At 36.9% G+C, this 24,427-nt stretch overlaps 1 protein-coding gene across 5 annotated transcripts in view; it reads left to right on the forward strand.

Moving 5' to 3' along the window:
- PPARG (peroxisome proliferator activated receptor gamma) overlaps positions 1-24,427 on the forward strand; it is a 196,232-nt gene that overhangs the window by 60,011 nt on the left and 111,794 nt on the right. For all 5 annotated transcript variants that reach the window (XM_064362035.1, XM_021675645.2, XM_021675636.2 and 2 more), the window contains one exon: positions 18,615-18,691. The gene's annotated coding sequence lies outside the window, so the exon portion shown is untranslated. The remainder of the gene's footprint in view (positions 1-18,614; positions 18,692-24,427) is intronic.

Consider the following 24,427-nt stretch of genomic DNA (forward strand, 5'->3'; position numbering starts at 1 on the left):
GTCATTAAAAATGGGTCTTTTTCAACAAGCACTCACCAAAAAATAGTGTTTTGGTGGCTTGAAAAGTTCAGATGCTTCCTAATAACCCACCTGTTTACTAGTAGAGAGTAAGTGGAAAAACATATAATTGTGCACCATCCAAATAATACATTTTAAATTCTTCATGTGAATTGTTGATTCATATTGTTGTGAAGTGTTCCTGCTTAAGAAAGTAAGGGACTTGGACTGCATATGTCAAACAGGAGACCTCTGGAGCAGTGTCTGAGTGATGGGAAGAGACCGGTAACAGCACACAAAGTGACGGGGTGCAGAGGCTTGTGTGCGTGGGACCGGGGGCTGAGGATTGTTGGGGAGGACTTCTCCCACCCTCCCTGGCCTCGAACTGTACAGTGGTCTGGCAAACCGCTCTGCCTGCTGCAGTGTGGAGCTCCAAATCCAAGTAGGGACTTCACTGAAAGGATGCGGAGGCGAGGGCAAAGAAAGGCTCAAGCTGGTGCGTGTATTAGGGCTGACTGTCCCCGTCGGGGTATGGGGAGCCACGTTACCTTCCACTGCCTTAATCCTACAGTCTAGGCTTTTTCAGAGGCATTGCTGTACCTTCAACTGTTCCAGTAGCCAGGCTGTTCTCAACTTGAAAATCTTTTGTGAGCCAGTGCCATGAATTTTTTTTCCTACTGCGATTTTTTATATATAAAGGAATCAATTGGAATCGAATCCATTAAGTGGAGATTTTAAACCTTACAGTCGGGATTTAAACTAGGTCGAGTAAGTTCAGTTCAGTTGGATTCAATATCTGTTTAGGAAGCATTTTTATTCCACTTCATTGATTATAGAATAAATTTATTGCATGGTTTTAACTATGTCACTATTTTAAAAAATCACTTTAATTTGTGGACTCATCTGGGAGAATTATAATGTGTGGGTAAGAAGTATTGAGACAAATTAACTGACCTTCTGAGAAGAGTTCAGATTAGCATAAATGTGGGGTGAGAAGTCCTTCACAGTTTGCCACAGATAGGGAGAAGGTAGATATGAGGGAGGTAGAGAAATAGGGAAATACCCTGAGTAGGAGTGTAACAGATCTGTGTGTGCTCAACTCCCACAATCAGCAGGTTGCATGATTACTGTGTATACTCTTAAAATGTAAGGTTGGTTTCTAAGAATTTACCGTTTCTTGGTGACATCATAGGACATCTCAGTTTGCTACTTAGCACTGTTATTCTCTCTGGCTCTATGCTAAAGGAGATAATCTGGGAAAGGGAATGGAAAGAGGTTACTTTCTCATCCTGTATGTTTAAGAAATAAGTTTTCCTTTATAGTGAGGGCAGTGGGGAGACGTAACTGTCAAACTGTTCAAGTGCAATGATGAAGTTCTGAAAGGAACTTCCTAACCTTGACCACACCCCTCTGGCTGTCATTCACTTCTTAAAATGTCTTTGTCATTTGAAAGTTTGGAGTCTACTTTTAAAATGCCAAAGTTCCTAGCAGGATTAGTCACTAAACCACTATCGGCAAAAATTTGAAGGGCTAGTGTCTTGTTTCCTTATTACCTGAAAACAAGATTTGGAATTTGAAAGAGGGGGTTAGGAGAGGGAAAAATAAAATTAATACATGTCTCAGTGCCCTCATAAGCCAGACACTGTGAAACAAAATAGGAAAATAACCATTTGGAGTAGCAGTGATAGGAAAATATATATTTACCCATCATTTTTTTCTCTTAGTAAAGACAAGTCTCAGGTCTTCCTTGAACCAGTTTTTGACCTAAAACAGTTGTTCTGAAACATCAATTAACCTAAGAAATGTTATCACAGTTCAAGTTAGGAGCTAGTAGTATCTTAATATAATTAAACATCTGAATATTTCCACTTCATTATACCTTGCATTTCCTCTGTGATGTTAAACAGATTATGTGGTCTCTTCATGAGTCAACTCTTCCAGGCTTTAAAAGTAGCTTCTTAATAGATTGAAATGAGAGGAACTTTTCAATCACTTCAGAAAATACTGTGCCAAAGTCGTATAAATAATGCTTAATTCTTTGGTAGATCCACAGATCATAAAATGTCATACATGCTTAATTTTATTTTTGCTGAAAATAGTATGGCAAGCCAGTTCATCTCTGTTAGAAACAAACAGAAACCTAGTAGCCACCTCAAAAGCAAGGTCATAATTCTGTGCATCAGCCAATAGGTGGTATTTAGCAGTTAGGTATGGGCCACCCTCGTGCCTCGTGACTAATCGCATTGCTTACTCGTCATGCATTTTTTTCAAAGTCTTGCTAAAGTCTACGAATCTAAAACGGAGAATCCCAAAGTCTTCCTTACTGTTACTCTTTTTTGTCAGTTGATAATTACCTGTGTAAGCAAACTTTTGATTGCATCTAGAAAAGCACCTATATAAATTCTTTCTTCTGTTTTATATGGTGGATAAAGTCTATAAAGTAGAACAAACATAAGAATAATGTCAATATAAATGAAGTAGAAACTTCAAAAATCATTTACATTTGTCAGTATAATGTAGAAGAGTAAGGAAAATACCCAGGCATTTGGCAATGTAGGATTACTACATGTTTTCCTAAAGAATTTGGAACTGATTAGAAGCATCCCGATTTTATTTAAAAGCAATATAATGTATTTTTAAACTTTGTTTTCAAGGAGGTTAAAAAATTTTTTTTTTTTTTGAGTTGGAGTTTCACTCTTGTTGCCCAGTCTGGAGTGCAATGGTGCTATCTTGGCTCACTGCAGCATCCGTCTCCTGGGTTCAGGTGATTCTCCTGCCTCAGCCTCTTGAGTAGCTGGGATTACAGGCGCCCACTACCATGGCCAGCTAATTTTTGTATTTTTATTAGAGATAGGGATTCACCATGTTGGCCAGGCTGGTCTTGAACTCCTGACCTCAGGTGATCCACCTGCCTCAGCCTCCCAAAGTGCTGAGATTACAGACATGAGCCACCGTGCCCGGCCAAGAAGGCTCAAATTTGGTGACTTTTAGGACGAGGGCAGTTTGATGTCTGCAAAAATCTAGCTATCAGTTTCTTGAATGCCAGAACTGACTGGATTCTTTTCATCTGCTATCTCTAGCATATAGCACAATGCTTAGTAGGCACTCAGATGTTTTGAAATGAAGAAAGAGCCGGTCGTGGTGGCGCATGCCTGTAATCCCAGCACTTTGGGAGGCCAAGGCAGGCGGATCACTTGAGGCCAGGAGTTCGGGACCAGCCTGACCAACATGGCAGAACCCTGTCTCTACTAAAAATACAAAAATTAGCCAGACATGGTGGCACATGCCTGTAATCCCAGCTACTCGGGTGGCTGAGACAGGAGAATCGCTTGAACCCTGGAGGCAGAGGTTGCAGTGAGCCGAGAAGAGCATGCCACCACACTCCATCCTGGACGAAAGAACAAGAATCTGTCTCAAAAAAAAAAAAAAAAAAAAAAAACCCAAAAAGAGAAAAAAAAATTAGTCTAAGGCAGTGGTTCTCAAAATGTGATCCTGGCATCATCAGTATCCTCTGGCAGCTTGTTAGAAATGCAATTTCTTGGACTACATGTCCAATCCCAGACCTGGGGTAGGCCTAGCAATCCGTGTTTTAGGGACTCTGCTTTATATGCTGTTTGGGAACTCTTGGTCCAAGATGATTCTTGCACCTCACCTGATAGTGCAGGGCCCATTTGTCAATGTGCTTTGAATGATTTCTAGTAGACCTTACCCTTGCTTATAGTTAAGTGCTTTGCCCTATCTCTCTACATTCATAGAATCTCTTGGAACCATCCTATAAAACTACCCCCACTGGCTTATCATTTATTACTTAGAAAAGCTCAGTGGGGTCAATAAGCTTTTGTCGAGAGAGGCTAGCTGGCTCACTAATTAGACCTTGCAACACTGGTTCTTTTTAGCTTAGCATGGCTGCTTAGGAATCCTGAGTCTTCGCGTCAAAGACTACAACTTCAAAGACTGGATTTTATAAAATCACAGAGGATGATCGGCCCTAGAGGACTGGTTCATGTTAAACAGATTTACAAGATATGGGTTTGTAAACCTCAATTCCAGTTTAATACTAGTAGAAAATAATCCCTTCCTAGTGATTGTTGATGATAGTTTTTTTTAAATTTTAAAATTCTATAATTTCAAGGATTGAAGAGATTTGTACTCGTATATATATGATGTCATAAGATTTAGGTCAGGCCACTTAGAAGGCATTGGGCAATATTTTGCACATTCTGATACTATACTCCCACTTTTGGGACTTTTTCCAAAGGACTGGAGGGTATAGGAAAACCATATACACAAAAAGTTTCATAAAAGCATTGTTATACGAACCCATATTTGGGAGTAACTTAAATATTCAACAGTAGGGAAATTGTTAAGTAAATTATGGTATAATCAATAGGTAAAATAGTATACAATTATAATGGCAATTTAGAAACTACTTGCAATCCTGAAAAATATTGTATTAAAAAGGTATAATAAGAAATTTATTGATTGGAACCTTACAAAAATGTATGTATAAGAAAAAGTCTGGAAGAGAATATACAAACGTGATAGTAGTTATATTAAAGTAGTGAGATATGGAGCCCTTTTTATTTGTTTTTATATTTTTCTCTCTCCCAAAGTTTATTCAGTAATATAAAATTACTTCTATAATTAAAAGCATACAATGATAGCTTTTTTTTTTCTTTTTGGTGTGTCTGTGATTCTGATCAGTAAAGATCAAGGCAGTACATGATTTTTTTTCTATTATACCCAAAATTTATCTCATACTAAATTTTATTTCACATGTTGGACTTCCCTGTACTTTTTATTTGCCTAGTCTCTATTTGGCATGGAGAAAGAAATCCATCTCTGCCATGGCCTCTTAATGTTCTCAGCCATACTATTTTTTAAAATTTTATTTTTTTAAATTTGTTCAATTTTGTTGATTTGTTTGGGTCTACTATCTATGGGATCTTTAGTACATACTGGCAAATAGAGCTTTTAAAAAATCGCTTCCAGTGTTACTTTCTTTTAAAGCCCTTCTCTCTGGATTTTTTCCTATTATATTCCTTTTTTTCTGAAATTGAATGACCTCATGATGGAGTTATCCAGTTTTCTAGCTCCTGACAGAATGTCGCACTTATTATCTTAAATAGCAGCTGAGGCAGACTCATGAAAAGGTAAACTTCTGTTACAAATGGTCATTATGAGCCCTTGATATAATTTGTGATAACAATTTAAAAAATAAAAATAAATGTAAAATGGCAAGTGAGTAGAGGTTTCCCAGAATCAGTGTGAACATTGTGAAAAGTGTATATATTTATGCATAGACACACACACACACACATACACACACAGTAATAGACTTTGAATGAGTTCTTTTTTCATCTTTTCTGTTGCATTGTTCTAGAAATTCCAGAGGAGAAAGTTAAGTGGTTTTGCTTTTGACATCGGTTATAGATTACATTTTTCTCATCACTTTCTCTGGGACTTCTTTTGTGAAACTTGCACATGTCGTAGAATAATCTTTAAGTTTTAAAAGCTTTTTAGAAATTTCCTATCAATGTAATCAAATATTTCTTCTGTATGCCTCCCCAGTTTGGGATGATTTCATCCGTAATGATAAGCCAGGACAAACTTCAGCTAACAATATTTAGATTATGGGTCTTAGAATTTGTTTATGAATAAAACAAACTCGATGTGATGATACCTTTAGAGAATAGATCTACTGAGACTGATGCATTTTTATTTTTATTTTTGTATCTTTGTGTTTATTTGATTGATTGATTGAGACAGGGTCTCACTCTGTCACCCAGGCTGGAGTGCAGTGGCATCATCACGGCTCACTGCAGCCTCGACTTCCTAGGCTTAAGTGATCCTCCCACCTCAGCCTCCCGAGTAGCTGGGACTACAGGCGTGAGCCACTGCGCCCAGGTAACTTTTATATTTTTTGTAGAAATGGGTTAGCTTTATTGCCAGTCTGGTCTTGAACTCCTAGACCCAGGTAGTCCTCTGGCCTCTGCCTCCCAAAGTATTGGGATTACAGGCATGAGCCACGTGCCCAGCCTGAAGGTTGTTTTAAATGAAGATTTATTCAGCAAATGTCTATTGAGTCCCTACTTTGTGCCAAGAGCTGTTTCAGATAAGGAGGATAAAGCGATGAACAGACAAATTCCATTCCTCCTTGAGTTTACGATTATTGTTATCTAGATTTAACGAGAACATTTTTCAGTGGGAATGACGGTGACTAAGAAGAGGTGAATGGGCCTTTGCCTTGTAACTAGACGGCATTGTTAGGCACCATGGACTCACATGGCTCTCTCTGAGTTTGGTGTAGGTATGGGGAAGAAAATTTGTGACCTTGAATATTTTTTCCTAGCTTTCTTACTATCCTATTATCTTAGGTTATATTGTATGTATTATATATTGTATATTATGCATAATATGTTTATAATTTATTTCTGTCTCAGTAATAAAGTTATTTCAAAGGAGGTAAGAATGTATCCTTTGCTAATAAGTTATTACTATTCTTGAAAATCCAAATGACAAGAGGATTATTCACTTTGAAGAAGGATTATTTATTTTTATAATGTTTTCACAGTAGATTTAAGTGGTTAACTATCCAAGTGGATTCAATTTATAAATAAATGAATTAATTAAAAAAATTTTGTTACCCCTAATATGTAAAACAAAGTTCGTGGAGAATGTCCCATTAACATCAGAAAACTTTTTCTTGGGAGATAAAGTTGGCTACTTTCTCTTTAAAAGGCCATTACAAACTTTTACAAGCTGAGAATATAGTATCTGAGTAAAAGAAGACCCAGATCTTTTTTTAAACAATCAAATTATTTTGATCAAATTACTTACTATAGCTATTTTCAATTTCTGTATTCACAAATTGTTTACTATTTTAGTTCTGTTTTAAATTAGCTGAAAATATATTGCCCACTTAGAAACAAATTCTGAACCACGTGATTTTTTTTGGGAAAAAATTTGATAAGTAAAATCAATTTTGATGGACTTTATACGTAAAGTTAAATAGAATTAATTTTTTCATATATATAGGGCCATGAAATGTTACAGTGTAACTCAATACAGATGGTACCAAAGCCTTCAGATTTTGCAAACTTCACCACAGTTTATTTATTTGGTTCTACAAAAATTTACCAACTGACCACTCACTAAACCTGCCCACCTATAAACATGACCTTATAAAATGGTGAGACATAGCTTTATGTCTTAAGACTATACCATGTGGGGTAGATGAATCAGTATCTTGTACTGGGCACACAAATTACCATAGCTCAGTAAAAGCTGAGAAAATGACTAAGTGATTGAACACAGCGTATTGCCATGGTTGTGTCTTTAAGCCATTCATGCAATTCATGCTGTGTATTCGACTTAGCCTGCTGTGTGATCTTTGATCCTAACCAAGCACAATACACTCACAATTAATTTGTTTTTATCGTGAACATTGAATTTTTAAATGTCAGGTTGACTTTCTTTGTCATATAACTTGTGTATGAAATATTTACCTTGGTCTCAGTTTTTTTTTTTTTTTTTCATTCTCAAAGGAGACAAAACCAGCTTTTGAATTCAGAAATGCAAACTAATATTAATATCAGCCTAAGTAAAACATAATTAGAAGGCAGATCTACTCTGAAATGGAATCTGATATATTCCATATTCTGTGTTACACATATTTGCTGATTATCTGCTGTCATGTCTCATAATTTTCATGGGAAAATTCTGTGTACCAAGCAAAATTGTTAGCTCCTAAAGGATAGGAATGTGTATCATAGTTCTCATTCTTTTTACCTTGCTGTGCGCTGTATACCTTCCCTAATTCCCAGCCAACAGCGCAGGGAACTGGGTACACTATACATACTTTATTAATACTTTTCAACCTGATTTTATTTTGAGGACCAGTGTATGCTTTTTCATTATCACTTGTATGGGATTCTCCACAATCTTAGGGTATTTCCTAAACTACTCTTTAAAATATTAATTCCTATTTTATGTATCATGTTTATGAAACATTATGATATGAAACTAATGGCAGGAGAAATTTCCATTTTGTTATTCTAAAGCAGGCAAAATGGGCTATGAAAGGAGAAAATGTTAATTATAGACTTCAACATTCTATGTTGGACCTTATAGTTGTTCTGGTCAGAAGAACAGGTTTTTTAACGGCCTAAGGGCCAGAGCATTGTTTTGCATTCTTGCTTGGAGGCTTTCAATGGCAACTGTAACAAACTTTACTTAGTACCACAGTTGGAGAAGTTTACAATAATGCCCAATACAAAATGTTACTCAGACTTACTACTCACACATAAAATAAAACTGGTTCCCTTCTTAAACTTCGTTAAATGTTAGATAAAACATTATCAAGTTCTGGCCTACTCATTTGTTTATAATTTATAATTTAATTAAGTTGCTCAGCTAGTTCGTATATGAATCCCAAGTATTCTCATCACAATTATTTAACAGTTAATCTCCTTTTACAAGGTAGATATGTGTTTATGAGCAACTTCAAAATGCCAGACAAAGAAACTGCTTTATGTATACAAGCAAAGCAAATAGATGGACCTTGTGACATCTCTGGACACCCACTCTTCTTGGTAGGCCTTCGTCTGTGGGTGTAGAATGAAGGTAGGAGTCTGCTCACTAAAGATCAATGCAAGGAACTTCCACAGTCTCCACCCTTGGGCAACCTGCCATTCTCCTCCTGCCACCACACCTGTTCAGATACTAGGGCAAAGAAGTGCCCTGTTAAACACAAGCAGATGCTTCTCTCACCAAGAGAATATAAGGAGGGATAAAGAACTGAAACAAGTTTGAACCTTTCTCTTATTCATCATCTAGACTTCAGTTTTCTTGGTTTATTATTCCTTCACGTATTGCCAGACACAAAGAATTACACATTTTCAAGTCAGTTCTAGGCATAAAGGGAGACACCAGAGCTTCTGTAGCTTGGAGCTTATCATCTACATGAGCCAAGAAGGTGTAATGTTGAAACAGGTAACTAGCAATTCACAGCAGTATGTGATTAAGGGCTAAAATAAATAAAGGCAGAAAACAAATGCTATGGAAATTCAGAGAAGGCTAAGGTCGGTGTGGAGTGGAGGGGACAGCAAGGGTAAAGCCTTGTAGAGAAGGTGGGAATTGAACTAGACTTCAGAAGTTCAGGGATTGACAGGATAGCCTCACAAAAAATACTAAAAACAATACAGAAAAAGAAACAAGAAGGGAGTTAAAGGATGATTCCATGTGTACAAAATATCCCGAGTAGATACATCCATAGAGATAGGAAGCAGATTGAGTTGCCAGGAGCAGGAGAGAAAGGAAAGGGGGCATGACTGCTTAATGGGTACAGGATTTCCTTTGGAGGTGATGAAAATGTTTTGGAACTACACAGAGGTGATGATTGCACAACTTTAAGAATTACCAAATACCACTGGATTGTACACTTTATAAATACACTTTAGATTGTGAATTTTGCCTCAAATTAAAAAAAAAAAATTCCTGGTTTGAGGTAGCTAAAAGAGAAAAGAATTTCCAATATAAGAAAACAAAGCCTGGAATAGCAAATAAGCATTGAGTTAGGGGAAGTTTTGCCAAGATTAACCAGTTTGAAGTGGAGAGTGCGTGGATGTGAGTAGTGAGAAACATGGTTGGAAGTGTAGATTTTAGGCCACATGATAAAGCGTCTGGAATGCAGGAGGAGTGTGGGCTTTATCTCATAAGGAGCTGGGAGATTCCAGATCGCAAGAAGAGGGGTGAGATGATTGAATCAGAAGATTGGTTTGGCAGTAGCATGCAGGGAAAGCAGTCAGGAGGCTGCTGCAAAATCCAGACAAACCATGAGGAGGGCCTGTAAGAGTGAAGAGAAAGGGCAGGTGTGGACGATGCTCTGAAGCAGAGAGTGATGCTCAAAATGTGGTCCATGGGTTGCTGCTAACCCACAAGTGTTAGTTACAGATGTGGCACACGCTAAGGATGGATTTGAGAGTAAGCCTTTAAAACTTGAATATTGTTATGATATTCAAGCACACGATTTTGCATTTTATAGCAATATCCACAGTGGGTGTAAGAGACAAGAAAACTTCCTTCATCCCAGAATTAGAGGACCACTGCCCTAAGGATGAATGAATGGGGTTGATGACTGACTTCTGTAGGGCAGTTTTTTTTTTTTTTTTTTTTTTTGAGTTGGAGTCTCATTCTGTTGCCTGGGCTGGGAGTGCAGTGGCACAGTCTCGGCTCACTACAACCTCTACCTCTGGGTTCAAGCAATTCTCCTGCCTCAGCCTCCTGAGTAGCTAGGATTATAGGCACCTGCCACTATGCCTCACTAATTTTTTGTATTTTTGGTAGAGATGGGGTTGCTACTAAACCATGTTGGCCAGGCTGGTCTCAAACTCCTGACCTCATGATTCGCCTGCCTTGGCCTCTCAAAGTGCTGGGATTACAGGTGTAAGCCACTGTGCCTGGCCTTTTTTTTTTTTTTTGAGATGCAGCCTCACTCTTTTACCTAGGCTGGAGTGCAGTGGCACGATCTTGGCTCACTGCAACCTCTGCCTCCTAGGTTCAAGCGATTCTCCTGCCTTAGCCTCCCAAGTAGCTGGAATTATGGGTGTGCACCACCACGCCTGGCTAGTTTTTGTATTTTTAGTAGAGACGGAGTTTCACCATGTTGGCCAGGCTGGTTTCAAACTTCTGACCTCAAGTGATCCACACACCTCAGCCTCCCACACTGCTGGGATTATAGGCAGGAGCCACTGTCCCCGGCCAGGCAGTCATGTTTTATGGCTCCTTTACAATGTTCCACACCTTGTGCTAGACACTGGGACCACAGCAACAGGCAAGATGGGTTGGCACCTTCCCTTGTGGAGCTCACTGTCACATTGATAGTCTTCTTCTTTGTCAAAGGATTGCTAGGAATTGAAGGGAGGTCTAGTTCAGCTCAGCATAAGGAAAGTATTCTAATTCTACAGCTGTCCCACAGTGGGAAAAGAGGGTTTGTGAGAAAGTGAGTGCTTTGTCATTGGACATATTCACACAGAGTCTGAATCATCTCTCAAGAAGTCTTGCTTTGGTGGGAGAAATGGACTAGGTGACTTAGAAAGTCTCGTGTAACCCTAAGGTGCCATAATTCCCTGTTGTCTAAGATGAACCTAGTAGAACATATTTTCTTCATAATTGGCTGTATTGGAACATCAGTATATATACTAAGTTTCTGTCTGTTTCCATTAGCACTTATAATTATGTTTACCTAAATTTACATGCAGATTCAATTTTGAACTTCTCTGTGCAGTTAGTTCCACAATTCTCTTTAAAGCAAGTACTATTCTCTAATGCCTTCTCAGACATTCACTTATTTCTAACTTTAATATTTATAGTAAGTTCCTCTTTCACGTGATGTTTGTCAGAAGTCATGCAAATTTCTGCAGAAGTGAGTTACATAAATCCAAGTCAAGCTGCTGACCTGTAAATCATTCGTTCTTGCCCCTGTGATGTCATGTGGTTGAACAATACCAGGCATGACTACCCACTTGAGGATGTCTTTGGGATGCCATTTTAACTGGGTGAAATAACTTTTATTGTTCAACTTATGCGACTAGTTACTGCTACTGCTAGTTAACGTCAAACTGTTATATTTAACAGTTAGAATGATCACAGATTAATCACAGTTTAAAGGATCTGGAGAACTTAGATTCCTATAGGAGTGATAACCTTACTATATTTTTGGGGAAATTCTAGGATACCTTTAATTCAAATAAAGGACATTATTTTCATGAGGATGATTTTAATGCTTATGGTATCAGGTGGAGAAAAATGTTAGCTACAGAAGAAAAAATTTGTTTCACTTCAAATCTGGTAGAATATTTTGTTAAAACAGCCAGTTTTTATTGTGTATTATTAAAACAGCTTATATTTTTCATTAAGATATTTGTAAAAAATTCACGTGCCTGGTATACAGTAGTTACCCAATAAATATTTATTGAATATTGTTGAATGAATGTGGGGTGAGGGTGGACAAATATTTCAAATGGAAAAATAGCATTAGCAAAGGAAAATGTGAATGCAGAGAAAAGCAAAAATGGTTTCCTTAAAGTCGCATTTATATGTAATAACAATGGGAAAACTTTTTGGCTGAGTAATTTTGGTGGCTTCTTAATTTCTTAATATTTAATAACCAATGATGACTCTCTCTGATACTGATATCCAAAGTAGATAGCTGAACTTGAACATGGAAAAGTTACTGCCTCTGACTAATCGGAATTTCTGAGTCTTTCCTCTCTTCTGTCTTCTTTCCTTCCTTTCTTCCTCTCTTTCCTCTTTTCCCCTCACTTGTGGCTCTAGCTCTTGTTCTTGTTCCCTCTACCCCTCTCCCCTTTTTCATTCCTGGTGTTCCCTATGTTTTCTTTTTTCCTTCTTTTTCTGTCTCTGTTCTCTCCCTCTGAATTCCTGCTTGCTTTCCTCTCTTTCCCAATTCCTGCTGTCTCTGACTTCACTTGTCTCTGACTGTAATATAGAAGTGAAGTGTATTTTTATCTAACTAAGCAGGTGATCAAATAGGGATTTTTGATTCTGAATTTAACATGAACAAGATGTTTATGTTCCTCTTCATGAGACAAAATAAAGTTGGATGTCACTTATATATGGGTTTTGTTTGACTTTTTAAAGAAATGAATCACTAATCTTCAAGTTGGTAGAAGCAGGTCAGTAGACTTTGACTCATAAATTTTTGTAAGCGTAATGGTTTGTTAAATTGTCTTTAACAACCTTGGTTTCTATCCCCTTTTTTCCAAATGCAGACATAGCCAGTGAAACTTCGGCATCTAATTTTTATTACACCTTCAATGTGCAGTTGTACAAGAGCCGGAGTATTTGTTTTGTTCATTCTGTATCTTTATTGTCTAGAACACTGCTAACAAATAGCAGATGCTCAACAAATAATTGTTGCTTAATATTTCAAATCTATAGTGTCATTCTACCTCCTAATCCCAAATAGCCATTGTAACTTCTTGGACTAATGTTACTCATTAAGGTAACTTAGTTTACAATCAATTTACAAATGTAACCATGCAATTTCATGCTAAAGTGTTTTCTTTCCATTCTACCTTTTGACTGTTCTGCAGTTTAAATCCTGAACCAAAATGCCATTTAACCATCCTTCTAAATGATTACTCCATAATTAAGCACCAAAGAAGTCATCTAGCTATTGATGGTAATAGTTAATATTTGTTGAATGCTTATTCCATATCAGGCTCTGTTTTGAGCACAGTATATACATTATCTCATTCTTTCAACAACCATGTACACCAGCAGTCCCCAGCCTTTTTGGAACCAGGGACTGGTTTCATGGAAGACAATTTTTCCACAGACTGGTGGCTGGGGGAAGTGGTTTCAGGATGAAACTGCTCCACCTTAGATCATCAGGCATTACTTAGAGTCTAATAAGAAGCATGCAACATAGTTCCCTCGCATGCACAGTTCACAGTAGGGTTTGCACTCCTTTGAGAATCTAGTGTTGCTGCTCCTTTGAGAATCTAATGCTGCTGCTTATCTGACAGGAGGTGAAGCTCAGGCAGTAATGTTCCCTCACCCACCACTCATTTCCTGCCGTACGGCGGTAGACTAGTACTAGTTCATGGCCCTGGGGTGGGGGACTCCTGGTATACGGTATTAAAGTCAGATGATCCCAGCACTTTGGGAGGCCAGGGCGGGTGGATCACTAGGCCAGGAGATTGAGACCAGCCTGGCCAACATGGTGAAACTCTGTCTCTACTAAAAATACAGAAAATTAGCTGGACCTGGTGGTGGGCACCTGTAATCCCAGCTACTCGGGAGGCTGAGGCAGAAGAATCGCTTGAACCCGGGAGACAAGTTGCAGTGAGCTGAGTTGACACCACTGCACTCCAGCCCTGGTGCTCTGTCTCAATTAAAAAAAAAAAAAGTCAGATGACGAAACAGGAACAGAGAGGTAAAATAACCTGCCAGGTGATAAAAACTAGGGTTTGAAACCAGACAATCTGAACGTAGCCACCCTGTCATGCACAAGAGCCTATTTTTCAAGTATTTGGCTTTCCAGGGAATGAGGTGTCCAAATCCCATCACCACCACCAGTACTCCACATTTAACAATTAGACCTATACAAGTTCAACCATATTCACATGTAACACTGTGGATTATGTTTAAACTCTTAGTTATTAAGGTTTAAATGTGGATTAAATTTAAACTCTTAGTTGTGTTAATTCACTGCAAATCAGCTTGTGTTCTTGTAAATTAAAGAAATTAAAGGGAATTAAGGGGAAATTAAAGAGAAGAGGTATATGAAAAGGGTTGCTTTGTGGTTATAAATTGAATCTTCTTTAATGTATTTTGAAAGACCCCAGGAAAGAATGGAATTTCCTTTAAAGAGTGTGAGAAGTTGTCCAATTAGGTGTTGAATTGTGCTTCCTTTGGAACTCTCAAGAGAGGAGTTGTGTTTAGAGATAGGTTTGGGAGCTATAAGCAAGCAGATGTGTTTATGAGTCAGGGTGCTGAGGGCAAGAATATAAAGAAGAGACGAAGGCCAAGAAGAAACTTAGAGACACAAAATAGAAAGAAGGGGTACCAGGAAAAGTGACTAAAATCGTCTTCATATGGTAGAGTTAGGAGGCCAGGTGCAGTGACTCACACCTGCAATCCCAGCACTTTGGGCGGCCAAGGCAGGTTAGAGATCAGCCTGGACAACATAGGGAGATCTCGTCTATAAAAAATGAGAAATTAGCTGGGTGTGGTGGTATGCACATGTAGTCCCAGCTACTTGGGAGGCTGAGGTGAGAGGATCACTTGAGCCTGGGATGTTCAGTCTATAGTGAACCATGATCACACCACTGCACTCCAGCCTGGGTGACAGAGCAAAACCCTGTCTCAAAAAAAAAAAAGGGAGAAAAACAGATCTCAAGGAGCCAAGAGAAGAGACAGATTCAATAGTGGAGGATAGGCAAAATATCAAATGCTGCAGAAGCAGAGATCATGGTGTGCTGGAGCCTTGTTATTAGATTTCCAGAATTTTATTGAGCCAATTGTTACGCACAGCCATTATTAAAACTTAAATTGGATACAGTTAAACACAAGTTACTTTCAAAATAAAAGTAAGAAATACACAAACCACACACTTCCTAATTATTTTGCATTGCTGAGATGATTCATGCCCATTGAGTACTGGAAATAGACTGTAATATTTGTGCTGCTTTTATATCAGTCATGGTGGGAGTATTTACACCACAAAAATTGGCAAACATTACAAATCAGGGCATTTTTCTCTGCAAGGAGGGCCAGTTAAATATTTACTGGCATGCCACCGGAAAAATAGAATTGAAGTCAAGAAAAGTCTAGGATTTAGCAGGAAGGAGGTGACAGGTACTTGAGTTTCAGTAGAAAGGAGGTAGGTGCCAAAAAGCACAGTAAAGTGGGTTGAGGAGCGAAGTAATAAAAAGCCAAAAACACGTGTTCAAGTAAGTTTGAGAACCATCAAGAAGCAGATTGTTATTGTTGATGGTGGTTTTGTTTTTTAAATAACAGGGTTTACAGAGTACATACAATGCTAATGTACTTTATTAGTCTCCAAAAATGAAGACCATATGCAAATTTATTTTATGGTAGAATGTTTTCTGTTGAAAAATCTTAGGGAACAAGTTATCTGTAGAACAAATTTTGGGAAATGCTGCTCTAGTATTTCACAATTAAGATGATACTGATTGTAAAGTTTGAGATTAATATTCTTGTTCTTAAGTTTCATACTTTTTAAAAGAAATTTTGTCAAGAATGGCTGTTGAATTTTACTGAGTACTTTTGTCATTTTTGTAGTAATGCTATAGTTTTTTGACCTAGTGCTGTGAGATATTTTAATAGACTTTCAAATATTAAATCTTCTTTGCCTTTCTGAGATAAATATAACTTGATTATGATGGTTCATTATTTTAATAGAGGATTTAATTTGTTAATTAGCATTTTATTTAAAATCAATATTGATAAGTGGGACTGATATTTTTCTCTGTTGTCAGGTTTTAATATCAGTGTTACACTACTGTAGAAAAATTTATTATGTTACTATATTTTTTCCTACTCAGAAACAGTTTATGTAGTAAGAAAATTATCTCTTTCTTGAAAGCTTTAAAAAATCATCTATAAAACTAATAGCTTTTTGGGAAAGTAATTGTTTGATACGTTTTCAATTATTTCCATTGTTAATTATTTTTCTGTATCTTAAGTCAACTTCACCATTTATTTCATTTCAGACAAGTTAGTCCGAGTAAACTGCCCTTGACCTGCCTTATTATTTACTTAGGTTCTGGTAAAAATCCTATCCCAGTTGTAAAATCATTGTGTGAATATAGATGAACAGCCCCTATCTAATGTGGGCTGTGTTGAAGTGTAAGGCACTTGTCTGCTGTCTTAACAGCCCAGTTCTCTGCTGTCTTCACAGCCCAGTTCTCTGGCTTCTAGGGATGGGTAGGGTGTTTATAATCTAACGAATATAAACCAATCTTGAGTTATTTGACCAGATGGCAGAGGTGAAAGAATTGCAATCCTTGGTATCTGCTCCCCACAATGAATCTTGTCTCTGCTCTACTGTGTTTCATGTCTGGAGACAATTCCTTCTAAGATACAATGCAATTCTGAATGGGTTCAGAAGGGAGAGGACTAGTGGCAGGAGGGGGCTTGGGGAAAGGTTACCTAAATCTGTCTGACTCTGAGAGTAGTGACAACCAGCCAAGTTTTCTGTTTGATCCAACACTTGGGACTACACACTAGGAATAGATAGCAGTTTCTAGAAATCATTACTTTTTACCCATCTACTTCTGAAGGATTACATATATATTTCAAAGGGAAGTTGTCACAAGTATTGAGGAAAGCTCGTACAGCTTAATCTTAACCTGGAAATCAACATTCTTTAATTTTTTACATACAGATTTTGTTCCGTTTTTTTAGATTAAAATCTTTCCTTTTGTTTTCACATATTTGAGCCCTTTTTAATAGTTGCCTTAAATGTAAAAACAAACAAACAAAAATTCCAAGCAGTAATCTGTCATAGATTACATAGTTGTTTCTCATCTCTCATGTTTTCTACGTGTTGTGCATGAGCAGTTTCACTATGGGTGCTCCTTTCACTTCTGGCTAACAAATTAGAGTGTGTTTATATATTTTTATGATACAGGTCGGTAGTCACAGCCAGAAAACATAAAACATGTGGGCATAACACACTGACACATTAGCTCTTTCTAAAGAAGAGCATGTCCAATTCTGAAAAGAAAATTGTTGCTTTATTTTTGTTACTGAGTCTGTATTTAAAAGTTTTTGTTTTTGTTTTGTTTTGTTTTGTTTTGTTTTTGAGACAGAGTCTTGCTCTGTTCCCTAGGCTGGAGTGCAGTGGTGTGATCATAGCTCAGTGCAATCTTAAACTCCTGGGCTCAAGACATCCTCCTGCCCCTCAGCCCCTTGAGTAACTGGGACTACAGGTACACACCACCATGCCCAGCTAATTTTTCTATTTTTTGTAGAGACGAGGTTTCGCTGTGGTGCTCAGGCTGGTCTCGAACTCCTGGGCTCAAGCAATCTGCCTGCCTCAGCCTTCCAAAGTGAAAATGTTTTCTTTCATTTTCCAAAAAGAAGTACTAAACAATGCCGGAGAAATAAACAAACAAGCAAAATACATTGGCTATAGTTTGTATTCTTTCCTGCTAGAGTTAACAAAATGGGAGAACATTTTATCTTCATGGTCTACTACTTTTATGCCATGTGTTGAGTAATAAAATAGTTTTTGTAAATTATAAATTAAAAGATACATAATTAAAAGAGAAAATACTGTAGAGTTTCATGTAGGTTAGACTATGCATGCAGAATGTTGAGTCTTGATGTTGGCACTATTCAGGCCCTGATGATAAGGCTTTTGGCACTAGATGCTATTTTGTCTTCATGGAAAATACAGCTATTCTAGGATTCTTAAGCCTTTCATAAGAGATAAGGTTGTGAATCCTAAGACTCTGGGCCCTTTTACTTAGAGAGTCTGTTCTCTGGCTCATCCTCTGAAAAGTCTGCTTCATAAGGGGTGTGCTGCATTTGCCTTGCCTACATAGTTGAGGCACACATCTATACTGTCATTTTAGGCTAAATAACCATGTGTCATCTAGAATGAAGTTATATTTTATTAAGGATTGTTTTTGCAGTGTATAACTTATCAAACATTAACCTTCGAGGTTATTAATCGTTTTAAGGTCTAGTTTTTCTTAAGTCTGCACAGTAATAGAGGTATCATCATTCATGTGACATAAAAGATGAAAAGGGGCTTAATTCATGTTAGTGACGGAAATAGGAAAGTAGGTAAAGTGAATCTAATACATGTCTCTTTTATGAAATAATTTTTAAAAGATTCTCCAGCCCTGAGTGATTTATGATGAATCATTTCGTGGTCTGTTAGTTAGTTCTTGAGAATATAAAGCACTGTAGCTCAGGGAAAGCAAACATTCAGAATGAAATCCAATAGAGAAAGCAAATTTATTTATGCATGTACATTTTGGCAGCCTAGGTTGTATACATGTGTACACAATTTGAACATCTGTGTATGTTGAAAATCTTTCTTTTTAATTGTTCAGATTTGAAAGAAGCCAACACTAAACCACAAATATACAACAAGAAGGCCATTTTCTCAAACAATAGTCAGCCTTTAACGGTAAGTAAAATCAGAATTTATACTGCGTTTATATTGAAAAGTATCCCTTTTAAAGAATATGCAAATTAGACATAGTATTTTATTGTAAAATTTCCTAGAGAGTTTTTATTTTTGACTATTGTAATACTTTCTGCTAGATAATTTCCCAGTCAGTTGGAGTATGCAGTGTAACATGTTTGTCTAACACAAAACAAAGGTAGGATAGGAAAGTGACCTAGAAGTTGAGAAATAACTCAAATCCTTAAAAATGAAACTCTAATTAAAGTCTTTTACGTAAGTAACAATTACATTATTTTAGATTCTTATGATACTTTTAATTAATTTGAGATAAAAATTATGATCTCTTCTTATAAGCCAAAAGTGCTCCATTCTAGGAAGGAGAATTGCTAAGTTATAGGTGGTATCCAGTATTAAAACTACTTCCTGGGACTGACTAGATTGGGGTAGGATTTCAGGGGCTCCAGGGGCTTCCAAAGTTTTCAGATATCCACCATGCAGAATTTATCCTTCTGAGGCCTAATTACAGGGTTCTAAGGCAGTTCTTAGTCCCTAACTTTTTGGGGAAGAAAAAGGAAACATGGCACTTTAAGGTTTTATGTAGTTTTAGGACTATAGATTTTGGTAAATCATGAGCTATCACAGAACATCTCATTTTCCTGAAATCTGCAGATAAATGAAATCCACAACATTGAATAAAGAATTATCAGTTAGAGAAAGAAATTAGTATAGAGATGTGTATATACGTGGGTTATTATACATACATATGTTTGCTAACTCTGTCTGCTAAGAGGGCCTAGAAGCAGTGACTCTCCAGTAGCAAACTAGATTGTGGTTTCCAAATATAGGCTGAGTATCCCAAATCTGAAAATCCGAAATTTGAAATGCTTCCAGATTCAAAACTTTTTGGGCATATAGGTGATGCTCAAAGAAAATATTCCTTGGAGTGTTTTGGATTTTGGATTTTTGGATTTTGGATGCTCAACAAGTAAATGTTAAGCAAATATTCCAAAATCTGAAAAAATGCAAAATCCAAGGTATTTCTGGTCCCAAACATTCTGGATAAGAGATACTCAATCTGTACCATTTTTCCTTAAAGGAAACCAGAGCTCTTTGGAGAAGGGTTAATTCTAAGGCTGGGGCAGGGAAAATACAAGCTGAGCATGGAGGATGTTGTGGGGCCAGAAAGTAAGGATGTGTTCGAAAGAGTCAACCTAAAAGAGCTCCCAATGGCCAAAGCTGGAACAATTTGATCAATAAAATAACTACATATAGTATCAAATTGTAATCTTATTTATAAATAAAATATATACACGAGTCTAAGTTGATATGAATAAATGACTGAATAAATAAATAAATGGGGGGAGAAGAACTCCTTGTAAAAGACTTTAATAAATGTAAAAGGAATAGGGGAAATAGAAAATTGTTGTCACAAAGCCTCAGCAATAATTGGTGCATGCAACTTCCACTGATAAGTACTAAAATTAGTGAGTGGGCCAGGCGTGGTGGCTCATGCCTGTAATCCTAGAACTTTGGGAGGCTGAGATGGGTGGATCATTTGAGGTCAGGAGTTCAAGACCAGCCTGGCCAACATGGTGAAACCCCATCTCTATTAAAAATACAAAAATTAGCTAGGTGTGGTGGTGGGTGCCCATAATCACAGATACTCAGGAGACTAAGGCATGAGAATCATTTGAACCCAAGAGGTGGAGGTTGCAGTGAGCTGAGATTGCGTGCCACTGCACTCCAGCCTGGGCAACAGAGTGTAAGTGAAAGTTTAAGGTGAAACAAAATATTTACATAACCTCAAAGTATCTGCCCCTGATACTTATTGATTACAAAAGGAAAAAATGCTAACTTTACAGTGAAGAATCCTGACAGACCCCACCTTTAACCACATGAGCAAGGACAATATCAAGAATAATAAGATGTAGTGATCTCATATGCCCCTGATAGGATGTCCTGAAAAGGACACATCATGCCTTTGGTATTCTTCCCAAACATTCCTAATCTCATTTGACCATGAGAAAGCTTTAACCTAAATACAGACACATTCTCCAAAATATCTAGACCCTCTCCATTCAACAGTGTAGAGGCGTAAAAGACACATCTTTACTAATGAACCACCACAGATTTGGAGGAGAATATTGCATGACAACTAAAGGCATTATGGGATCCTGGATTGGATCTTAGAGCTGAAAAAGGACATTAGTAGGAAAACTGGTGAAGTCCAAATAGTTTATAGTATTGTGCCATTCTCAATGTATTACGTCTTTTTTTGCGTTTATTATTATTTTTAATTAACACATAATTGTACATATTTATGTGGTACAGTGTGATATTTCCATACATGCATACAATGTGTAATGATCAAATCAAGATAATTAGCATACCCATCACCTCAAACACTTACCATTTTTTTGTGCTGGTAACATTCAAAATCTGTTCTTCTTGCTGTTGGAAAATATACAATAGGTTGTTGTTAATTATATTCACCCCACCATGCTATAGAACATTAGAACTGTTCCTTGTATCTAACTGTAATTTTGTATCTGGTAACCAATCTCTGGCTATCCCCAGCCCTTCCCAGCCTCTAGTAGCCCCTATTCTACTGTCCACTTCTTTGAGATTAACTTTTTAAACCCGCATATGAGTGAGAGCATTTGGTATCTGTTTGGCTTATTTCACTTAACCTAATATTCACCAAGCTCATCCATGTTGTCATGAATGACAGGATTTTGTTCTGTTTTATGGCTCAATGATATTCCATTATGTATGTGAACCACATTTTCTTTATCCATTCATCTGTTGCTAGAACTCAAGTGGATGCTGTGTCTTGGCTTTAGTGTATCAGCATTGATAATTGTACTGGGACTGCACTGTGGTAACTATGGGGGAAGCTGCCTAAAGGGTACGAAGGAACTCTATCAAGTTAAGAATTTTTTTTACAGGTCACAGTGGAGTCAGTGAATCACTCTCATTAGATTTTCACTAATTTGTAGAGTAAGTTTATGCATTTGCAAATCTTAGAAAAGAGTAAGGCAGGAGCATTCTTTTCATCAAGACTATTTCTTGAGCTGTTTTCTAATCCTTTTCATACATACTCCCATCCCTACCTCTACAAGTCTAATCCTTTTCATACACACTCCCATCCCTACCTCTACCTCTATTTAGTGTACTTAGTGCTTTAGCCAGTTGCTTATAGCCCTTTAGAAACCTGTGAGTGTGAATAACTCCAAAAAACTCTGCCTCCTTATTTTTAATTAACACATAATTGTACATATTTATGTGGTACAGTGTGATATTTCCATACATGCATACAATGTGTAATGATCAAATCAAGATAATTAGCATACCCATCACCTCAAACACTTACCATTTTTTTGTGCTGGTAACATTCAAAATCTGTTCTTCTTGCTGTTGGAAAATATACAATAGGTTGTTGTTAATTATATTCACCCCACCATGCTATAGAACATTAGAACTGTTCCTTGTATCTAACTGTAATTTTGTATCTGGTAACCAATCTCTGGCTATCCCCAGCCCTTCCCAGCCTCTAGTAGCCCCTATTCTACTGTCCACTTCTTTGAGATTAACTTTTTAAACCCGCATATTTAAACTCTGCCTCCTTGGGAACCACGTCTTAACAGTGTTTTTTCTTGGTGACAGTGAGGGTCTGATTTGAATGTTCAAACCAGAACTGTCAAAGTATTTCATGAAATACTTTGAAAAAAATCTCCTGATTCATAAATCATCATTACCCAAGACAGGATTTGTAAAAGAATTTAGAACTCGTAGTCTTATATTTGTTTGAGTGAGAGAGGAGAGAAGACCATGTTATTTCTAGGCAAAATGTCTTGGAATTCAGTAAATACAAGTAGTACTAAGGGATCTTTCATTCTTAAAGGAAATCAATGACAGCATTAAGTTGCTAGAAAATCAGTTTAACTTTGGGAAAGCATAAAGCCTTTTAAAATCAAAAGAGCAAACTCTTAAAAGACAAAGTTAGGGGCAGGTATGTACTTTGGCATCTGAAAATGAGTGGTCTAAATTCAAGTAGTTTGGCATGAACAATGAAATGTGAAGTATTTGGAATTCGACCCTGAATTTATTTGCCGGTAACTCTTGTATATGTTCAACTAATTTAGCAAACTACACTAGTTCACATTTTTTAGGTGAAACAAGAAGTAACAGAAATTGCACCTAAAGTAGTCAAATTTCATAGAGACAGAAAGTAGAATGGTGGTTACCAGGGGCGGGAGCATGGGAAGGGAATGGTGAGTTAGTGTTTAATGGGGATAGTTTCAGTTTTGCAAGATGAAAAAGTACTGGAAAATGGTTACAAACATTGTGAATGTACTTAATGCCATTGAATGCACACTTAAAAATGGTTAAAATGGTAAAATTTATCTCATATGTATTTTATTACAGTTTTAAAAACTAAAAAAGAAGTAACAAGTCTTCAGCAGTTATATTCCACTTCTTTGCCAGGGTGTCCAGCTCTAAGGAGAATCTCTGCTTAGAGGGCCATTAGTCTTTAGGAACCTTTAAAAAAAGAAAATCTAAAGATGGTTCCTGGACATCATTTACCAACTGGCAGTTTAAATGGCCTGTATACCATAAATTGTGAGGTTAAAAAAAATTTGGTACACAGGAAACAGTAGAGCTGTGTGGCTGGGAGAGTTGCTTGTGGGGTTAATTTATAACTAAGACAAATGAATCTATAAAAAGAAGAAAAGCCCCATAAGAAATATGCTAACTGATGGTGAGGGAGAAAAAGGGTTTAGATAAAAGATATCTGAACTTGTTTGGTCTCAATGATTTTATGACTGAGGAATTCAATTATATGCGTACTGGGTGGAGCAAATCACAATTCTGTAAATTACTAATAGGACACAACGATCTTTATCATTTTCTGTATGTGCTCACATGCAAAGTTCAGTCCTGCCCTCTGTAAATAAACTCTCTGCCTGTCTATACCCATGCTATGAAATCAGAGCTCGAGTGTTGAAACGGGCAGTGCTTACTGCCCCAACCTTAAAGGTGGGCGGAAATATGATTAGTAACTAAGACAAATTTCTTTTGCTTTTGAATTTTGGCCTTTGGGTTTGTTTCATTTTTGTTGATTTATTTTCATTTTTATTACTAAAAAGCTGTGGAATATTGTTTTAAATAAAAAGATCACAACCACACAAACTATTCTTCTGTAGTTTCTTCCAGTTTTGTTCACATGTATACATTTTTATTTACTGACAGTTACTGTATGTGTATCACTTGGCCCTCAGCCTCTTTCACTGTTAGGTCCTATAAATTTTTCATTTCTACCTGGCTTTTGGATTTTTCATAATGGCAACATAATTTTAGTGATAGCACATAATTTACTAAGTCAGTTTTTAGGTGGCTTCTGGTTTTTTATTATTATATAATTATGTTTTATTCTTATACCATTACATACCATGAATATCTTTATGTACATATTTCACTCAGTTCAAAAAATTAGTTCCTTCAGATAAATTGCCAAGAGGAATTTCTATGTTAAAGTGTTTGAGCAATTAATTAGATTACTCTTGTATTATTAATTTTATGACATTTCAAATTGCTTGGAGGATATATTAATAGCAGATGAACAAAACATACAAAATACCAATATATTTTGGAAATACATTTAAATGATTTCTGTTAATTTAAATGAATTATCATTTACTTAAGACTTTGTGTGTATGATGGTGGGAGGGTGGA

Source organism: Aotus nancymaae, unplaced genomic scaffold (genome assembly GCF_030222135.1).
Source record: "Aotus nancymaae isolate 86718 unplaced genomic scaffold, 86718_ANA_hifiasm-v0.15.2.pri h1tg000046l, whole genome shotgun sequence".
In the NCBI taxonomy this organism is placed as follows: domain Eukaryota; kingdom Metazoa; phylum Chordata; class Mammalia; order Primates; family Aotidae; genus Aotus; species Aotus nancymaae.